The sequence below is a fragment of the Pseudophryne corroboree genome, chromosome 8 (genome assembly GCF_028390025.1).
Source record: "Pseudophryne corroboree isolate aPseCor3 chromosome 8, aPseCor3.hap2, whole genome shotgun sequence".
Lineage (NCBI taxonomy): Eukaryota > Metazoa > Chordata > Amphibia > Anura > Myobatrachidae > Pseudophryne > Pseudophryne corroboree.
The window spans coordinates 413,071,443-413,092,590 of NC_086451.1; the positions used below are offsets into that span (position 1 = coordinate 413,071,443).

Consider the following 21,148-nt stretch of genomic DNA (forward strand, 5'->3'; position numbering starts at 1 on the left):
AGGAGATCGATAATTGTGACTCCTTGCTTGCGTAGGAGCACCATCATTTCCGCCAATTACCCTGAAATTGGTAATGATAATACTGTACCGTAATTCTCAGGTACGCCTGATGGGGTGGATAAATGGGAACATGAAGGTATGCAGCCTTTATGTCTAGATACACTATAAAATCCCCCCCTTCCAGGCTGGCGATGATCGCTCTGAGCGATTCCACCTTGAATTTGAACCTTTTCAAGTATAGGTTCAGAGACTTTAATTTTAAAATAGGTCTGACCGAACCGTCCGGTTTCGGGACTACAGCCAAGGTTGAGTAATATCCCCTTCCTTGTTGAAGGAGGGGAACCTTGAGCACCACCTGTTGAAGATACAATGTGTGAATTGTATTTAATATTATCTCCCTTTCGGGGGGAGAAGCCGGTAGGGCCGATAAGGAAAACCGTCGAGGAGGCACCTCTTCAAATTCCAGCTTGTAACCCTGAGAAACAATTTCTATTGCCCAGGGATCCACCTGTGAGTGAACTCAGATGTGGCTGAAGAGTCGAATACGTGCTCCCACTGGGGCGGACTCCCTTAGCGGAGCCCCAGCGTCATGTGGTGGATTTAGTAGAGGCCGGGGAGGACTTCTGTTCCTGGGAACTAGCTGTGTCCTGTGCCCTTACCTCTGGTAAGAAAGGACGCTCCTCGTACTTTCTTGTTTTTCTGCGACCGAAAGGACTGCATTTGATAATGTCGTGCTTTCTTAGGCTGTGAGGCCTAAGAAAGGCAAAAGATCAGATTTACCAGCTATAGCTGTGGAGACCAGGGGGTATATTTACTAAAATTCGTATTTTTCAGAATGAGCTTAAAGTTCAAACATGAATGACATCGAATGTGTAAAAGTGCAACTTTTTGAATGGATTACGACTCATTTACTAAGCTGTCGTATTTGAAATTTTCGTGTTTTCCGATGTCGATGTCATTCGTGTTTTTCAAAGGTAGAATGCGGACGATTTTGTAGATTTGCGGCCGTGTTATGCGTCTTTTTTACCGACTGCGTCATTTTTCGGTTACGGCAGTGTTTATCCGTTCCCGGCCGAGTTTTTTTTCTAGGTTTAGTTTTTGTCACTCGTCCGTGATTGGTTTGTTTCACGGAGGAGTGTCTGTGCTCATTACTATAAATCCGCTCCAAACCGGCCGCACCTCGTGGGTTTAGTTAGTGGAGAGGTGAGAGGAAGGTGTGTTAGGAGTTGGTGAGTTGTTTGGAGTTTTTGGCGGTTTGGAGGAGGTTCTTTGCGATTGTTGAGTGCTGTACTGTGTGTGTAAGTAGTCTTGTCATACTTGTTGTGTAGTTATTTAAAAGTCTGTCTAGTTTTTTGTCTTTGTTTTTTTTACGTCTATTGTCATTGTGTGTGTGTGTGTGTGTGTGTGTGTGTGTGTGTGTGTGTGTGTGTGTGTGTGTGTGTGTGTGTTTGGTGTGTGGCGTGTAGTGGTAGTGGAGGAGTGTGTTTACTGTTTTTTTTTCTCAGTGTTATCTGTTGTTTGTACTGATTATGTCCCAGTCAGAGGTGAGTGTGGTGGAGGAGGTGAGTGAGAGGGAGGAGGTGAGTGAGGTGGAGGAGGTGAGTGAGGTGGAGGAGGTGAGTGAGAGGGAGGAGGTTAGTGAGGCAGAGGAGGAGGGTGAGGTTGCTGCTGCGGCCTCCAGTGAGAGTGAGAGTGATGCTGATGGCGCTCCGCAGCCACGCACCACTACGAAGACAGGCAGAAATGTAAAATTTAGTCACGCAGAAAATGTGGCATTGGTGAATGAGTTAATGCGTCATCATCGGCACCTGTTTGGCCCTCAGGCCTCCAAGGTGACATCTCGCAGAAAGGCTGTGCTGTGGGGTCAAGTAGTTTCGGCAGTGAACTGCGAGGGTGTGGTGAGGCGGACTGAGGACACATGCTGAAAGCGATTTTATGACATAAAGCGCAGGGTAAAGGCAAAGATGGCCAAGGAGGCAAAGTCAGCCCGACAGACTGGGGGTGGCCATCCTTTCATTGCCACATATGCTGAGTGGGAGGAGCCCGTGCGTCGCATTATTCCACACGAAGTTGTCCGTGCCACTCATGTCAGAGATTCTGATCGGCCCAGGCAGGATGGTGAGTATTGTTTTGTTTCTTCTTATCAGTGTAATTGTTTTAAAAATGTGTTTTAATGTGGGCAAAACTGTTTTTAGTGTTTGGCATATTTGTTGCATTGAGGATGTGTTGTTTTAATGTGTTTGTGTGTGAGGGATATGTATTATGACATGAAATGTTTGTGTTTTTTTTTTTTTTTTTTTTGGGGGGGGGGGATTTTCACCATCATTTACGTTATGTAAAAGGAACGATTATGTGTGCCATATGGGGCTCAGACCATACTGTATTTTTTGCAATTTGTATGTTCCCAGTTTGATAGTTTAATGTTTAAACCTATTAATATTGGCTTACGTTGTCTGGTACAAATTGTTGAAGTAGTGATGTGTGTAAAACGTTGTGTTCCTGGTTGTAACCATTACCTTTATCCATTTATGTTGAATGTGCTTAGCATGGCTTTTTGTTTTCATTATCAGATGGTATATTTGCTGCAGCTGATTTTTGTCAGTTCTACTGTATGTATAAGTTGTAAGCATATGTGGTATTTGAATATAGCATTTGTTATGTAGTGTTTTAAAGCACATTCCTTGTTTGTGGCAAACATCTATGTTGTAGTAAGCATAGGTGTTTTTGGTAAAGTAAGCAGGTGTGGTCATGTTGTTGTATTTTTAGATTTATATTATATCTGTACTTGCTGACGACAATATATGGCGGACTATTTTTAATAACAATTTTCAAAACACAGGTATGGTTTTGATTTTCCTAATGGCTACATGGCTAATGTTGATTATCATGTTGTAAATGTTTTGGCAAAAATACATACCATAATGCTAAATATTTTTCAGTGTCACAAAGAAGAGTAGCCCGTAGTAGCAGGACAAATGTTGCAAAGGAGGATGCTGCTGCTACTACAGGTAAAGTATCCTTTATGGGTTATTTTAGCCAAAATATATTTTTGAAAATACACTAATGTATTGCGTTTTTCCATAGTCCCATCCAGACCACACCTTAGTCCGCAAATGCGCACAGGACAACCAACATCCAGCCGCAAACACGTGGCGTTGAAAAGACCACGGCCAGATCTCCCGAGGGCCACATCTGCATCTCCCCCTCACAGACGCATCTCTACTGTGTCCTCAAGGCCACCATCACAATTACTGGCACCTTCCCCAACACGGGAAGCAGAATCTCCTCATCTGGCTGGTGAGTCCATAAAATAACACATCTGAACACTTACAAACACTGGGGGTCATTCTGAGTTGTTCGCACGCAAGCGGATTTTAGCAGATTTGCTCATGCTAAGCCGCCGCCTACTAGAAGTGAATCTTAGCATCTTAAAATTGCGAACGATGTATGCGCAATATTGCGATTACATACCTCGTAGCAGTTTCTGAGTAGCTTCAGACTTACTCGGCATCTGCGATCATTTCACTGCTTGTCGTTCCTGGTTTGACGTCACAAACACACCCAGCGTTCGCCCAGACACTCCTCCGTTTCTCTGGCCACTCCTGCGTTTTTTCCGGAAACGGTAGCGTTTTTTCCCACACGCCCATAAAACGGCCTGTTTCCGCCCAGTAACACCCATTTCCTGTCAATCACATTACGATCGCCAGAACGATGAAAAAGCCGTGAGTAAAATTCCTAACTGCATAGCAAATTTACTTGGCGCAGTCGCAGTGCGGACATTGCGCATGCGCATTAAGCGGAAAATCGCTGCGATGCGAAGATTTTTACCGAGCGAACAACTCGGAATGACCCCCACAGTGTACTTCTGATAATTATGTCAACGAAACAAACACACGGTAATGCAGCGTCAGTATCATTTTTTTTTCTACTAAAACAAACATTAATGTAAAGGGCTGAACACCTCCTCACTAAAGCAACCAAACTACATGAGTGCACACTTGAGGTATACAGTAATATAATGCTTATTAAAGTGCACACCATAATCTGCTGGGCAAGCTTCAGCACATGAGTATCATTGCTTATTTGGTTTTAATCTTATTATTAATATTTTCCTTGGTTTATATGGCGGCACAAGGGATCCGCAGCGCCCATAACACAGTACATAATTAAATCTGCAAACCTTGAAAAGCACAGTTATACTACAGGACAAAATAGGACAGGTTTAGAAAAGCCGGTGTTAGGTGCCATCAAAGAGTATTGAGTATAAGATAGTGAAAATAATTAAAGAAAAGGAACATGAGGAAAGAAGTCCCTGCTCCTGCGACCTTACAAAAAAGTAAAAAATGTTGGTCTACTATGCCATTCATGTTGTGTTTTCTGCCTCATCTTACTTCAACAGGGTTTGTACATGATTGTTTTTTTGTCTATTCCTGATTGTCTAATGTTTTTAAATCAATCAAAACCACGAACCTAAAACAAAATAGGGTCTTCCGTTAAGAAAAATATTTGCTGTGGCTTTTGTTACAAACATATGTGTGTTATTTTTTGACAAACAGAATAATAAATGCAATGCAATATGATAGAAGTATAAAATACATGTTGCATATTACTACAACTTTGTATTCTTATACCACACACAGATGATGGCAGCATGCCCACGGACCAGCAGACACTGCAAACTGATGCCACGTTTGTTCTGGATCTCCGCCCATTACAGACAACGCAACCTAGCACGGTACCTGTGGCCCCGCCTCCACAACAAACAAGTCCGCAACCAATAATGAGCCCAAGTACACCACTGGCTCAAACTGAAGAGCAGACATTTTGGGCCAACTGGGCAAACCACCAGAGGCTCAATTCAGAGTGTCTCCAAAGACAAAATCAGCTGCTGGCAAGTCTGCCACATTACATGCCACGCATAAGTCGAAATCTCAGCAGAGAACATTTGGAAACCAGTCGTGTGGCGCCTTGTCTGGAGCAAATGCGGGCAGAAAACAGCACCATGATGACCACTTTACAGCGAATTCTGGATGAACAAATGAGGCAACACCAAAACTACCTGCATCTCCTTGAAAGGAACAATAGCCTTACAGAAAGTCTGGGTAGAATTATAGAGAATAACACGGCCTCCAATAACCAATTAAATGCTACACTCACTAACTTAAGCCACAACATAAGTGCTTTACACTCCCAACAAGCGAGCACTAGCTCAGGAACTACAACTCCAATAAATACCCCAGTGACCTTCCCAATAAGGAGGTCAAGCAGATCAAGAGCTCATGTCCCTGGCCCCACCTCTGAAGCCTCCAAGGCTACACGGAAAAAATAAAGCCAGCCTCTGCAGATGGCAGATGCATAAGTGGGGTTAACACTGTCTGTTGACGTTTCGAATGTACACACTTTCACACTTTAATAAACATATTTGTGGTTTAAACATAAAAATGTTGTGGATAATCGTTATTTCTACCATTTCTGAGGGTGAGATGTTAATCTTGTACTTATTGACCTTTTAAAGTATCACAATTATATGTGTAATTTTTGGTGAGGGTGCAACACATGTAAACACGCTTTTCAAAAGCAGGTCTATTTTTTTGTCGTATTTTTTTACGATTCTATCTTGAACACGAATGTAATGGACCTTTCACGGTGAAAAATACAAATACGAATTCTTGGTAATTTACCGAGTTCTACCAAATAACAGGCGTATTTGACCGATGGTGTATTCATTCGTATTTTTTTCCGTTGACTTAAAAAAAAATACGAATGCCCTCATCACTGTCGAGATTTGTGTTTAGTAAATGACCGAGATGACACTTTGAAGAAAAAACACCATCTCGGTCAAAATCGGGAGCTTAGTAAATATACCCCCAGGTCCGAGAGCCCTTCTCCACACAATTCCTCACCCTTGTAAGGTAAAACCTCCATATGCCTCTTTTAGTCGGCATCACCTGTCCATTGCATGTTCCACAGGACACGTCTAGCAGAAATCGACATAGCGTTGACTCTAGAACCCAGTAGACCAATGTCTCTTTGAGCATGTCTTATATATAAGACAGCATCTTTTATATATCCTAGGGTCAATAACATGGTATCTTTATCTAGGGTTTCAATCTCCGCTGATAAGGTATCTGTCCACGCTGCTACAGCGCTATAAACCATGCCGACACAATCGCCGGTCTGAGTAGTGTACCAGAATGTGTGTAAATGGACTTCAAAGTACTTTTCTGCATGCTATCTGCAGGATCCCTGAGGGTAGCTGTATCTTGGTATGTCAGCGCTACCTTTTGGGTAAACGTGTCAACGCCTTGTCCACCCTAGAGGATTCCCATCGTATCCTGGCCCTAGCAGGGAAAGGATACGCCATGAGAATTCTTTTGGGAAACTGCAGTTTCTTGTCTGGAGATTCCCTCTCTTTTTCACACAATTCATTTGGTTCATGAGAGGGGGGAAATGTTATCTCAGCTTTCTTCCCCTTAAACATGTGTACCCTCGTGTCAGGGACAGATGGGTCATCAGTGATATGCAAAACATCTTTTATTACAATAATCATATATTGAATACTTTTCTGCCAGTTTTGGCTGTAACTTTGCATCATCGTAGTCGACACTGGAGTCAGACTCCGTGTCGGTATCGGTGTCTATTATTTTGGATAGTGGGCGTTTTGAGACTCTGAAGGTCCCTGCGACATAGGGACAGACATGGGTAGATTCCCTGTCTGTTCTCTAATCTTTTGTGCAATAAATTTACCTCAGCACTTAATTCCACATATCCAGTCAGGTGTCGGCGTTGTCGACGGAGACACCACACACACCCATTTGCTCCATCTCCTCCTTAGAAGAGCCTTTTACCTCAGACATGTCGACACACACGTACCGACACACCACACACTCAGGGAATCCTCTTATCTGAAGACAGTTCCCCCACAAGGCCATTTGGAGAGACAGAGAGAGAGTATGCCAGCACACACCCAGTGCTAATACCCCAGGAAAAAACACACAATGTGTTTACCCAGTTGCACTGTAATACTATTATTTGCTGCCAATTATGTGCCCCCCCCCCCTCTTCTCTGAAACCCCCTTTCACCGTGGATAAGCAGGGGAGAGTCCGGGGAGCTTCCTCTCAGCTGTGCTGTGGATAAAATGGCGCTGGTGAGTGCTGAGGGAGAAGCCCCGCCCCTCGGCGGCGGGCTTCTGTCCCGCTTAAATATAATAAAAACTGGCGGGGGCTCTTTATATATACAGTGCCTTAGCTGTATATATATCTCTTTTGCCAGAAATGAGGTTCATATTGCTGCCCAGGGCACCCCCCCACCCCCTGCGCCCTGCACCCTTACAGTGACTGCTGTGTGTGAGGTGTGTGGGAGCAATGGCACACAGCTGCACTGCTGTGCATTACCTCAGTGAAGATCATGAAGTCTTCTGCCGCCTCTGAAGTCTTCTTTTCTTCTCATACTCACCCGGCTTCTATCTTCCAGCTCTGTGAGGAGGACGGCGGCGCGGCTCCGGGACGAACTCCAGGGTGAGACCTGTGTTCTGACTCCCTCTGGAGCTAATGGTGTCCAGTAGCCTAAGAAGCAGAGCCTTGAAACTCACAGAAGTAGGGCTGCTTCTCTCCCCTCAGTCCCTCGATGCAGGGAGTCTGTTGCCAGCAGGCTCCCTGAAAATAAAAATATACTTAAAATATGCTTTCTGTCAGAAAGGTCAGGAGAGCTCTCTGAAAAGCACCCAGTCTCCACTAGGCACAGTATCAAACTGAGGTCTGGAGGAGGGGCATAGAGGGAGGAGCCAGTGCACACCAGATCTAAAGTCTTTCTTAAAGTGCCCATGTCTCCTGCGGAGCTTGTCTATCCCCATGGTCCTTACGGAGTCCCCAGCATCCTCTAGGACGTAAGAGAAATACAGTGCAGTGACAACACAAACAGTACAGCAACCCCAGACAGCCCGAATGGAGTGACACAGAGAGGATTGGGACCAGCACACAATACCTGGCAAAGCAGCACTCCGCTGGGTATACTTAATATAATCTAATTTGTATGGCTGCAGTATCACCACCGCTGATATGCTCACACCTTCCTATAAAACTCTCTGGCGCTCCAGAGGAATGCACCAGGCTCCTTGGGCACATTTTTCTAAACTGAGTCTGGTAGGAGGGGCATAGAGGGGAGGAGCCAGCACACACTAATTTTTTTCTTAAAGTGCCAGGCTCCAATGTACCTGATCTATACCCCATGGTACTAAAGTACATCCCCAGTATCCACTAGGACGTTAGAGAAACAAGCATTACAAATTAAATTTTAAAGATAACATTACCAGATCCGTTTATACAAAGCTCAGGTCATGTGATCTTTGCAGGTCACATGATCAGGACTCATAGTGATTACATAACCTAGTTTGAAGAGGATTGGTTATTGGGATCACATGGTCTATTTTCTCTAATGGGATCTAAGTTGACTCATTGAATTGGGAATCACGTGATAGAGATGACGTAATCGTGCTACTGACTACGCGTGATCTCTGATGTTTATATGTTGTCTATCAATGGTGCTCCACTCATGTAGTTGTCCTATGTACCGCCCAGTAGATATATCACATTGCTGAGGTCACGTGATCGCGCTGCTAACAGCGCATAGCGTGGGACTTCGGTTGTTTGTGTATTATGTATTCAAAGAGCTCCGGTCACGTGATTATCTTATGCACAGCCTGACAGGTATAACACAGTGGTCGTTTGTGCACAGATATCACATGACCAAGGAGTATAATTCTATTGGTTTGATTATGTTACTATGATAACGTAAGAATACAAATATTCAAAATCTAAAGTGCACACACGGAAAGGACATGTTAAATATACACATATGTAGGGGAGACATAAAAACATATATATATATATATATATATATATATACACATACATACATAATACTAAATATATATCATATTCGATAGATACAACCATATTTGTTCACAGATGCATTATATTGATTTAATAATTAAAAAATAAGAATTAACTTACCGATAATTCTATTTCTCGTAGTCCGTAGTGGATGCTGGGGACTCCGTCAGGACCATGGGGAATAGCGGCTCCGCAGGAGACAGGGCACAAAAGTAAAAGCTTTAGGATCAGGTGGTGTGCACTGGCTCCTCCCCCTATGACCCTCCTCCAAGCCTCAGTTAGGATACTGTGCCCGGACGAGCGTACACAATAAGGAAGGATTTTGAATCCCGGGTAAGACTCATACCAGCCACACCAATCACACTGTACAACCTGTGATCTGAACCCAGTTAACAGCATGATAACAGCGGAGCCTCTGAAAAGATGGCTCACAACAATAATAACCCGATTTTTGTAACAATAACTATGTACAAGTATTGCAGACAATCCGCACTTGGGATGGGCGCCCAGCATCCACTACGGACTACGAGAAATAGAATTATCGGTAAGTAAATTCTTATTTTCTCTGACGTCCTAAGTGGATGCTGGGGACTCCGTCAGGACCATGGGGATTATACCAAAGCTCCCAAACGGGCGGGAGAGTGCGGATGTCTCTGCAGCACCGAATGAGAGAACTCCAGGTCCTCCTCAGCCAGGGTGTGCCCCTGACCAAGTAGCAGCTCGGCAAAGTTGTAAAGCCGAGACCCCTCGGGCAGCCGCCCAAGATGCGCCCACCTTCCTTGTGGAATGGGCATTTACATATTTTGGCTGTGGCAGGCCTGCCACAGAATGTGCAAGCTGAATTGTACTACACATCCAACTAGCAATCGTCTGCTTAGAAGCAAGAGCACCCAGTTTTTTGGGTGCCTACAGGATAACAGCAAGTCAGTTTTCCTGACTCCAGCCGACCTGGAAACCTATTTTTTCAGGGCCCTGACAACATCTAGCAACTTGGAGTCCTCCAAGTCCCTAGTAGCCGCAGGTACCAAAATAAGCTGGTGCAGGTGAAACGCTGACACCACCTTAGGGAGAAACTGGGGACGAGTCCGCAGCTCTGCCCTGTCCGAATGGACAATCAGATATGGGCTTTGTGAGACAAAGCCGCCAATTCTGACACTCGCCTGGCCGAGGCCAGGGCCAACAGCATGGTCACTTTCCATGTGAGATATTTCAAATCCACCGATTTGAGCGGTTTAAACCAATGTGATTTGAGGAATCCCAGAACTACGTTGAGATCCCACAGTGCCACTGGAGGCACAAAAGGGGGTTGTATATGCAGTACTCCCTTGACAAACTTCTGGACTTCAGGAACTGAAGCCAATTTTTTCTGGAAGAAAATTGACAGGGCCGAAATTTGAACCTTAATGGACCCCAATTTGAGGCCCATAGACACTCCTGTTTGCAGGAAATGCAGGAATCGACCGAGTTGAAATTTCTTCGTGGGGCCTTCCTGGCCTCACACCCCGCAACATATTTTCGCCACATGTGGTGATAATGTTGTGCGGTCACCTCCTTCCTGGCTTTGACCAGGGTAGGAATGTTGGAACAGACATGGTACTTGCTGAAACAAGTCCCTTCTTAGCGGCAGAGGCCATGAGTCCTCTGTGAGCATTTCTTGAAGTTCCGGGTACCAAGTCCTTCTTGGCCAATCCGGAGCCACGAGTATAGTTCTTACTCCTCTACGTCTTATAATTCTCAGTACCTTGGGTATGAGAAGCAGAGGAGGGAACACATATACCGACTGGTACACCCACGGTGTTACCAGAACGTCCACAGCTATTGCCTGAGGGTCTCTTGACCTGGCGCAATACCTGTCCAGTTTTTTGTTCAGGTGGGACGCCATCATGTCCACCTTTGGTCTTTCCCAACGGTTCACAATCATGTGGAAGACTTCCCGATGAAGTCCCCACTCTCCCGGGTGGAGGTCTTGCCTGCTGAGGAAGTCTGCTTCCCAGTTGTCCACTCCCGGAATGAACACTGCTGACAGTGTTATCACATGATTTTCCGCCCAGCGAAGAATCCTTGCAGTTTCTGCCATTGCCCTCCTGCTTCTTGTGCCGCCCTGTCTGTTTACGTGGGCGACTGCCGTGATGTTGTCCCACTGGATCAATACCGGCTGACCTTGAAGCAGAGGTCTTGCTAAGCTTAGAGCATTGTAAATTGCCCTTAGCTCCAGTATATTTATGTGGAGAGAAGTCTCCAGACTATATCACACTCCCTGGAAATTTTTTCCCTGTGTGACTGCTCCCCAGCCTCTCAGGCTGGCATCCGTGGTCACCAGGACCCAGTCCTGAATGCCGAATCTGCGGCCCTTTAATAGATGAGCACTCTGCAGCCACCGCAGAAGAAACACCCTTGTCCTTGGAGACAGGGTTATCCGCTGATGCATCTGAAGATGCGATCCGGACCATTTTTCCAGCAGATCCCACTGAAAAGTTCTTGCGTGAAATCTGCCGAATGGAATCGCTTCGTAAGAAGCCACCATTTTTCCCAGGACCCTTGTGCAATGATGCACTGACACTTTTCCTGGTTTTAGGAGGTTCCTGACTAGCTCGGATAACTCCCTGGCTTTCTTCTCCGGGAGAAACACCCTTTTCTGGACTGTGTCCAGAATCATCCCTAGGAACAGCCGATGTGTCGTCGGAAACAACTGCGGTTTTGGAATATTTAGAATCCACCCGTGCTGTCGTAGAACTACTTGAGATAGTGCTACTCCGACCTCCAACTGTTCTCTGGACCTTGCTCTTATCAGGAGGTCGTCCCTTTTCTTTGAAGAAGAATCATCATTTCGGCCATTACCTTGGTAAAGACCCGGGGTGCCGTGGACAATCCAAACGACAGCGTCTGAAACTGATAGTGACAGTTCTGTACCACGAACCTGAGGTACTCTTGGTGAGAAGGGCAAATTGGGACATGGAGGTAAGTATCCCTGATGTCCCGGGACACCCTATAGTCCCCTTCTTCCTGGTTCGCTATCACTGCTCTGAGTGACTCCATCTTGATTTGAACCTTTGTAAGTGTTCAAATATTTCAGATTTAGAATAGGTCTCACCGAGCCTTCTGGCTTCAGTACCACAACATAGTGTGGAATAATACCCCTTTCCTTGTTGTAGGAGGGGTACTTTGATTATCACCTGCTGGGAATACAGCTTGTGAATTGTTTCCAATACTGCCTCCCTGTCGGAGGGAGACGTTGGTAAAGCAGACTTCAGGAACCTGCGAGGGGGAAACGTCTCGACTTTCCAATCTGTACCCCTGGGATCCTACTTGTAGGATCCAGGGGTCCTGTACGGCCCCAGCGTCATGCTGAGAAACTTGGCAGAAGCGGTGGAGGCTTCTGTTCCTGGGAATGGGCTGCCTGCTGCAGTCTTCTTCCCTTTCCTCTATCCCTGGGCAGATATGACTCTTATGGGGACGAAAGGACTGAGGCTGAAAAGACGGTGTCTTTTTCTGCAGAGATGTGACTTAGGGTAAAAACGGTGGATTTTCCAGCAGTTGCCGTGGCCACCAGGTCCGATGGACCGACCCCAAATAACTCCTCCCCTTTATACGGCAATACTTCTTTGTGCCGTTTGGAATCTGCATCACCTGACCACTGTCTTGTCCATAAACATCTTCTGGCAGATATGGACATCGCACTTACTCTTGATGCCAGAGTGCAAATATCCCTCTGTGCATCTCGTATATATAGAAATGCATCCTTTAAATGCTCTATAGTCAATAAAATACTGTCCCTGTCAAGGGTATCAATATTTTTAGTCAGGGAATCCGACCAAGCCACCCCAGCTCTGCACATCCAGGCTGAGGCGATCGCTGGTCGCAGTATAACACCAGTATGTGTGTATATACTTCTTAGGATATTTTCCAGCCTCCTATCAGTTGGCTCCTTGAGGACGGCCCTATCCGGAGACGGTACCGCCACTTGTTTTGATAAGCGTGTGAGCGCCTTATCCACCCTAAGGGGTGTTTCCCAACGCGCCCTAACTTCTGGCGGGAAAGGGTATACCGCCAATAATTTTCTATCGGGGGAAACCCACGCATCATCACACACTTCATTTAATTTATCTGATTCAGGAAAAACTACAGGTAGTTTTTTCACACCCCACATAATACCCTTTTTTGTGGTACTTGTAGTATCAGAAATATGTAACACCTCCATCATTGCCCTTAACAAGTAACGTGTGGCCCTAAAGGAAAATACGTTTGTTTCTTCACCGTCGACACTGAAATCAGTGTCCGTGTCTGTGTCGACCGACTGAGGTAAATGGGCGTTTTAAAGCCCCTGACGGTGTTTGAGACGCCTGGACAGGTACTATTTTTTTGCCGGCCGTCTCTGTTGACATTATCACGTAATTCCTTGAATAAGCCATCCATTCCGGTGTCGACTCCCTAGAGAGTGACATCACCATTACAGGCAATTGCTCCGCCTCCTCACCAACATCGTCCTCATACATGTTGACACACACGTACCGACACACAGCACACACACAGGGAATGCTCTGATAGAGGACAGGACTCCACTAGCCCTTTGGGGAGACAGAGGGAGAGTTTGCCAGCACACACCAAAAATGCTATAATTATATAGGGACAACCTTTATATAAGTGTTTTTCCCTTATAGCATTTTAATATATATATATACATATCGCCAAATAAGTGCCCCCCCTCTCTGTTTTAACCCTGTTTCTGTAGTGCAGTGCAGGGGAGAGCCTGGGAGCCTTCCCACCAGCATTTCTGTGAGGGAAAATGGCGCTGTGTGCTGAGGAGAATAGGCCCGCCCCTTTTTCGGCGGGCTTCTTCTCCCGTTTTTCTGAGACCTGGCAGGGGTTAAATACATCCATATAGCCCCCAGGGGCTATATGTGATGTATTTTTAGCCAGAATAAGGTACTATCATTGCTGCCCAGGGCGCCCCCCCCAGCGCCCTGCACCCTCAGTGACCGCTGCTATGAAGTGTGCTGACAACAATGGCGCACAGCTGCAGTGCTGTGCGCTACCTTATGAAGACTGAAAAGTCTTCTGCCGCCGGTTTCTGGACCTCTTCACTTTTCGGCATCTGCAAGGGGGTTGGCGGCGCGGCTCCGGGACGAACCCCAGGGTGAGACCTGTGTTCCGTCTCCCTCTGGAGCTAATGGTGTCCAGTAGCCTAAGAAGCCAATCCATCCTGCACGCAGGTGAGTTCACTTCTCTCCCCTAAGTCCCTCGATGCAGTGAGCCTGTTGCCAGCAGGACTCACTGAAAATAAAAAACCTAACAAAACTTTTACTCTAAGCAGCTCTTTAGGAGAGCCACCTAGATTGCACCCTTCTCGGCCGGGCACAAAAATCTAACTGAGGCTTGGAGGAGGGTCATAGGGGGAGGAGCCAGTGCACACCACCTGATCCTAAAGCTTTTACTTTTGTGCCCTGTCTCCTGCGGAGCCGCTATTCCCCATGGTCCTGACGGAGTCCCCAGCATCCACTTAGGACGTCAGAGAAATAAGAATTTACTCACCGGTAATTCTATTTCTCGTAGTCCGTAGTGGATGCTGGGTACTCCGTAAGGACCATGGGGGGTATAGACGGGCTCCGCAGGAGACTGGGCACTCTTAAAAGAAAGATTAGGTACTATATCTGGTGTGCACTGGCTCCTCCCTCTATGCCCCTCCTCCAGACCTCAGTTAGGGAAACTGTGCCCGGAAGAGCTGACATTACTAGGAAAGGATTTGGAATCCAGGGTAAGACTCATACCAGCCACACCAATCACACCGTACAACTCGTGATAACTATACCCAGTTAACAGTATGAACAATAACTGAGCCTCTCTCAACAGATGGCTCATACAATACCCCTTTAGTGAAGCAATAACTATATACATGTATTGCAGAGAGTCCGCACTTGGGACGGGCTCCCAGCATCCACTACGGACTATGAGAAATAGAATTACCGGTGAGTAAATTCTTATTTTCTCTGACGTCCTAGTGGATGCTGGGTACTCCGTAAGGACCATGGGGATTATACCAAAGCTCCCAAACGGGCGGGAGAGTGCGGATGACTCTGCAGGACCGAATGAGCAAACTCAAGGTCCTCCTCAGCCAGGGTATCAAACTTGTAGAATTTTGTAAAAGTGTTTGAACCCGACCAAGTAGCAGCTCGGCAAAGTTGTAAAGCCGAGACCCCTCGGGCAGCCGCCCAAGAAGAGCCCACCTTCCTCGTGGAATGGGCTTTTACTAATTTAGGATGCGGCAGTCCAGCCGCAGAATGTGCAAGCTGAATCGTGCTACAGATCCAGCGAGCAATAGTCTGCTTTGAAGCAGAAGCACCCAGCTTGTTGGGTGCATGCAGGATAAATAGCGAGTCAGTTTTTCTGACTCTAGCCGTCCTGGAAACATAAAGTTTCAGGGCCCGGACTACGTCCAGCAACTTGGAATCCTCCAAGTCCCTAGTAGCCGCAGGCACCACAATAGGTTGGTTCAAATGAAACGATGATACCACTTTAGGGAGAAATTGGGGACGAGTCCTCCATTCTGCCCTTTCCATATGGAAGATCAGATATGGGCTTTTACATGACAAAGCCACCAATTCTGACACACGCCTAGTCCAAGCTAAGGCCAAAAGCATGACCACTTTCCACGTGAGATATTTTAGCTCCACGGTCTTAAGTGGCTCAAACCAGTGGGATTTTAGGAATCCAACACACGTTAAGATCCCAAGGTGCCACTGGAGGCACAAAAGGGGCTGAATATGCAGCACCCCTGTTACAACGTCCAAACTTCAGGCAGTGAAGCCAGTTCTTTTTGAGAGAAAAAGGGATAGGGCCGAAATCTTGGCCTTTATGGATCCTAATTTTAGGCCCATAGTCACTCCTGACTGTAGGAAGTGCAGGAATCGACCCCCCTGGAATTCCTCTGTAGGGCCTTCCCGGCCACACACCAAGCAACCTATTTTCGCCATATACAGTGAAAAAGTCTTGCTGTCACGTCTTTCCTAGCCTTTATCAGCGTAGGAATAACTGCATCCGGAATGCCCTTTTCCGCTAGGATCCGGCGTTCAACCGCCATGCCGTCCAACGCAGCCGCGGTAAGTCTTGGATCAGACAGGGTCCCTGTTGCAACATGTCCTGACTGAGAGGCAGAGGCCATGGGTCCTCTGAGAGCATTTCTTGCAGTTCCGGGTACCGAGTCCTTCTTGGCCAATCCGGAGCAAAGAATATTGTTCACACTCCTCCGTTTATTACAATTCTCAGCCCTTGGGTCTGAGAGGAAGAAGAGGGAATATATAGACCGACTGGAACACCCACGGTGTTACTAGTGCGACCACAGCTATCGCCTGAGAGTCCCTTGACCCAGCGTAAAACCTTTTTTATCTTTTTATTGAGGTGGGACGCCATGTAGTCCACCTTCGTGTCCACTCCCGGAATGAACACTGCTGACAGTGCGCTTACTTGATTCTCCGCCCAGCGAAGAATTCTGGTGGCTTCTACCCTCGCCACCCTGCTCCTTGTGCCGCCCTGGCGGTTTACATGAGCCCCTGCGGTCTGACTGGATCAGAACCGGTTGGTCGCGAAGCAGGAACTCCGCTTGACTTAGGGCGTTGTATATGGCCCTTAGTTCCAGGATATTGATGTGAAGGCAAGTCTGTTGGCTTGACCACAAACCTTGGAATTTACTTCCCTGTGTAACTGCCCCCCACCCTCGGAGGCTTGCATCCGTGGTCACCAGGACCCAGTCCTGAATGCCGAATCTGCGGCCCTCGAGAAGGTGAGCACTCCGCAGCCACCACAGGAGAGACACCTTGGCCCTGGGGGATAGGGTGATTAACCGATGCATCTGAAGATGTGATCCGGACCACTTGTCCAGTAAGTTCCATTGTCCTTGCATGGAACCAGCCGAAGGGGATGGCCTCGTATGATGCCATCATCCTTCCCAGGACTCGAGTGCAGTGATGCACTGACACCTGTTTTGGTTTTCAATGGATTCCTGACCAGTGTCATGAGCTCCTGAGCTCTCTCTATCGGGAGATAAACCCTCTTCTGGTCTGTGTCTAGGATCATGCCTAGGCGAGGCAGATGAGCTGTAGGAACCAACTGCGACTTCGGAATATATAGAATCCAGTCGTGTTGCCGTTTCACTTCCAGAGAAGGTGATACGCTGTCCAGCAACTGCTCTCTTGATCTCGCTTTTATGAGGAGATCATCCAAGTATGTGATAATAGTGACACCTTGCTTCCGCAGGAGCACCATCATATCCGCCATTACCTTGGTGAAATTGGTAATGACAATCCCGTGCCGCAATTCTGAGGTACGCCTGATGAGGTGGATAAATGGGGACACGAAGGTATGCATCCCTTATGTCCCGATTCATTTCAGGCTTGCAATGACCGCTCTTAGCGATTCCATCTTGAACCTGAACCTTTTCAGGTATATGTTCAGGGATTTTAATACAATATGGGTCTAACCGAACCGTCTGGTTTCGGGATTATAACATGGTCGAATAATAACACCCTCTTGTTGAAGGAGGGGACCCTTGACCACCACCTGTTGAAGATACAATTTACGAATTGCAGTTAACACTGGCTCCCTCTCTTGGGGGGAAGCCCGCCGGGTCCTCGGTGAGGGGGCATCTTCTCACAGTCCAGCCTGTATCCCTGCGATACAATTTCTATTGCCCAGGGATCTAACAGGGAGTGAACCCACTTGTGGCTGAACTTACGAAGGCGTGTCCCCACCGGGCCTAGCTCCGCCTGTGGAGCCCCCGCGACATGCGGTGGATTTTTGTAGAGGCCGGGGAGGACTTCTGTTCCTGGGGACTAGCTGTGTTGTACAGCTTCTTTCCTCTGCCCCCGGCTCTGACAAGAAAGGACGCACCTCATACTTTCTTGTTTCTTTATTCGAAAAGCTGCATTTAATAATGTCGTGCTTTCCTAGGCTGTGCAGGAATATAGGGCAAAATATCAGAATTACCAGCTATAGTTGTGGAGACCAGGCCCGAGAACCTTTCTCCACACAATCCTCAGCCTTCCATATGCCTCTTAAGTCGGCATCATCTGTCCAATGTATATTCTACAGGACACGTCAAGCAGAAATCGACATAGCTTTTGTCTCTAGGACCCAGTATACTCATGTCCCTTTGGGCATGCTTTATAATTATATATCTATCACTTAAGACAGCATCTTAAAATATTTATATGCATACTAGGGTCTCAATCTCTGCTGATAAGGTACCTGTCCATGCTGCCACAGCGCTATAAACCCATGCCGACACAATCGCCGGTCTGGGTAGTATACTAGAGTGTGCACACTATCTGCAGGATCCCTGAGAATAGCTAGTGCAAACAGGACACCCATTCCACGAGGAAGGTGGGCTCTTCTTGGGCGGCTGCCCGAGGGGTCTCGGCTTTACAACTTTGCCGAGCAGCTACTTGGTCGGGGACAAACACCTTTGCAAAGTTCTATAAGTTTGATACCCTGGCTGAGGAGGACCTCCTGTTTGCTCAATCGGTGCTGCAGAGTCATCCGCACTCTCCCGCCCGTTTGGGAGCTTTGGTATAATCCCCATGGTCCTTACGGAGTCCCCAGCATTCTCTAGGACGTAAGAGAAATTTAAGTGATAGTAATATTATATATATATATATATATATATATATATATTTATTTATATTGTAACAAATGAATAATATAGAGATTCATACATATATCTATATAACAGAGTTTAGCTCTATAGTCTCATTGAGACCATCTGGATGTAAAGCATTGAATTTGAGCATCCAATAGACCTCTGACGGCATAATATATTAACTCTATCTCCTCCTCTAGGAGTTGGAACGATTTGTTCAAGACACATAACAGACAGACGTATGGGGTCAGCTGAATGTTTAATGGAACAGTGTCTCGACACACTATGTGTCTGACACTTTTTCATGATATTACGATGATGTTCCATAAAGCGGGTCCTTAATGGTCTGGTGGTACGACCTACATAACGTAAGCCAAATGTTTGGTATCACAATGGGGAGTCAGTATTGCTAAGCAACCTAAACTCTGAGCTCTGCCGCCTCCAGAGTGACGTTTACTCACTCATGAATTGATGTAGGCGGAGATACAGAGATTACTCCGCCCTCAGCCCAGCAACACTGCCCTGCATTAACACGGGGCGCACGCTATTGGCTTACACTGCGCATCCACTCACCAGCCGGAATGAGGCAGAGAAATGAATGACTACTTCCGCCCCCAGCCCCAGCCGGAAGGATGACCACTTCTGCCCTTAACCTGGCGTTGCCAGGTTACAGGGCGCATACCATTGGCTCACGCCATACACACAGGGTATTTTAACCCTACAATCAAAGATGGAGTAGGACACCCTCAGGAAGTGAACAAGCCCGCCAGATGGGCGAAACGCGTTTTCCAAAAGGAATCCTGGCACCCAGGGACCCACTTATGTAGCAGGTACCTCTGTATCAATCCCAGTCCTCAGTATGTGACAACAATTCACTGTTGTCTCATTATAGATATACCTTAAACATTATGCTATCTCTGGTTGGCAGAGACCAATACTTTATAAGTTTAAAGCACTGCCTAATAGCTTACCACTGGCTGGTTAGCAGCGCGATCACGTGACCTCGGCAATGTGATATATCTACTGGGCGGTACGTAGGACAACTACGTGACTGGAGAGCCATTGATAACATATAAACAGCGGAGATCACGTGATACGCGCTGTCAGTAGTGCGATTAGGTCATCTCTATCACGTGACTCCAGATACAATGAGTCAAATTAGATACCCTTAGAGCAGGCATGTCCAAACTGCGGCCCTCCAGCTGTTGAGAAACTACACATCCCAGCATGCCCTGACACAGCTTTAGCATTCTCTGACAGCAAAACTGTGTCAGGGCATGCTGGGATATGTAGTTTCACAACAGCTGGAGGGCCGCAGTTTGGACATGCCTGCCTTAGAGAAAATAGACCATGTGATCTCAATAACCAATCTTCTTCAAACTAGGTTATGTAATGACTCACTATGAGTCTCGATCAGGTGACCTGCAAAGATCACATGACCGGAGCTTTGTATACACGGATCTGGTAATGTTATCGTTAAAATTTAATTTGTAATGCTTGTTTTTGCACTATATCAACTGTCCATCCATCTGGGACCTAGCTATAAATAAAAAGTTTTTTTTAATGTATTTTAACAAATGTTTTCTTTAATTACTTTATTGTCTGTACACAAGTGCCATTCATTAAGCCACTTTACAGGGTATAAAAAGAGACCCTGTGGACACATATGCTCCTGAGGAAGCTGTAAATACTATGTATCAGCGAAACGCGTTGAGCTTGATGCCACCTGCACCTCAACAAGAGGACACTATTCTCTACTTCTGGCATATTTCTTGGAATCATTACCCTGTTTTGAAATCTGTCACCAATAACTTCAGCAGCACTGGAGGTTCAGTCAGCACATAAAGGACATTCCAGCTGACATAACCTGGACAGGCTCCTCTATAAACAGGCCACTATTACCGCCATGGTTTGGATACCCCGTCAGCACCAAAAAGACATCCCAGCTGTTTTAACAAGGGGACTATCACCATCTCCAAAGAGGAACCACTGGTAATATTAGTTCCAGGTTTACATACCCAGACCTGAAATCTGCTGCATAACATTGTGACTCTCTCTTATCAGGGAGATTCCTGGCCAGACTGAGTGAATTATTGGGCGTAAAGTGGCTTACCTTGGCACAGTAACTACTTATTTTAATATGTGATACATTGTTGTTTTTAATGTTTTAAATGTATTTTTTGTGATTAATAAATGTGAGTATTAACAAGTTGATTACTTGTATTAACTTATACAGCCAGCACTGGTATACACTCATCTTTCCGCATACTTTCATCTTTATTTGGGGATCTAGACCATCCCCATACCAGCTGCTGTTGATAGCACACTTTTATATATTTATTCTCCTTTGCAGATGCACCTGTAAGAGTTGAATGTGGATGAGGTCGCATGGCTCCCAATGCAGTGATAGAGGAAGGAATGGTACCTTCTCCCCCGGCTTCCAGGGTTATCCGCTCACATGCTCCACAACAGGAGGTCAGTACACTTGTGATCATGTTACCTTCTTTTACTCAATACACTGGGCACTAAGATTCATGGATTTCCAAATGATGATGACCTTTATCTTATCATGTCTCATGTGAAAGACCATTATATACTTTGGTCATTCATAGAAAGGATACTCACTTG

The 21,148-nt window shown here is 46.3% G+C and overlaps 1 long non-coding RNA gene across 1 annotated transcript; it reads left to right on the forward strand.

Annotated features, from left to right (window-relative positions):
- Positions 1-2,814: 2,814 nt before the first annotated feature.
- LOC134947877 (uncharacterized) lies at positions 2,815-5,391 on the forward strand. The gene is made up of 3 exons (XR_010182830.1): positions 2,815-3,008; positions 3,085-3,297; positions 4,641-5,391. It is a non-coding gene; the product is annotated as an uncharacterized LOC134947877 (long non-coding RNA).
- The last annotated feature ends 15,757 nt before the right edge of the window (positions 5,392-21,148 follow it).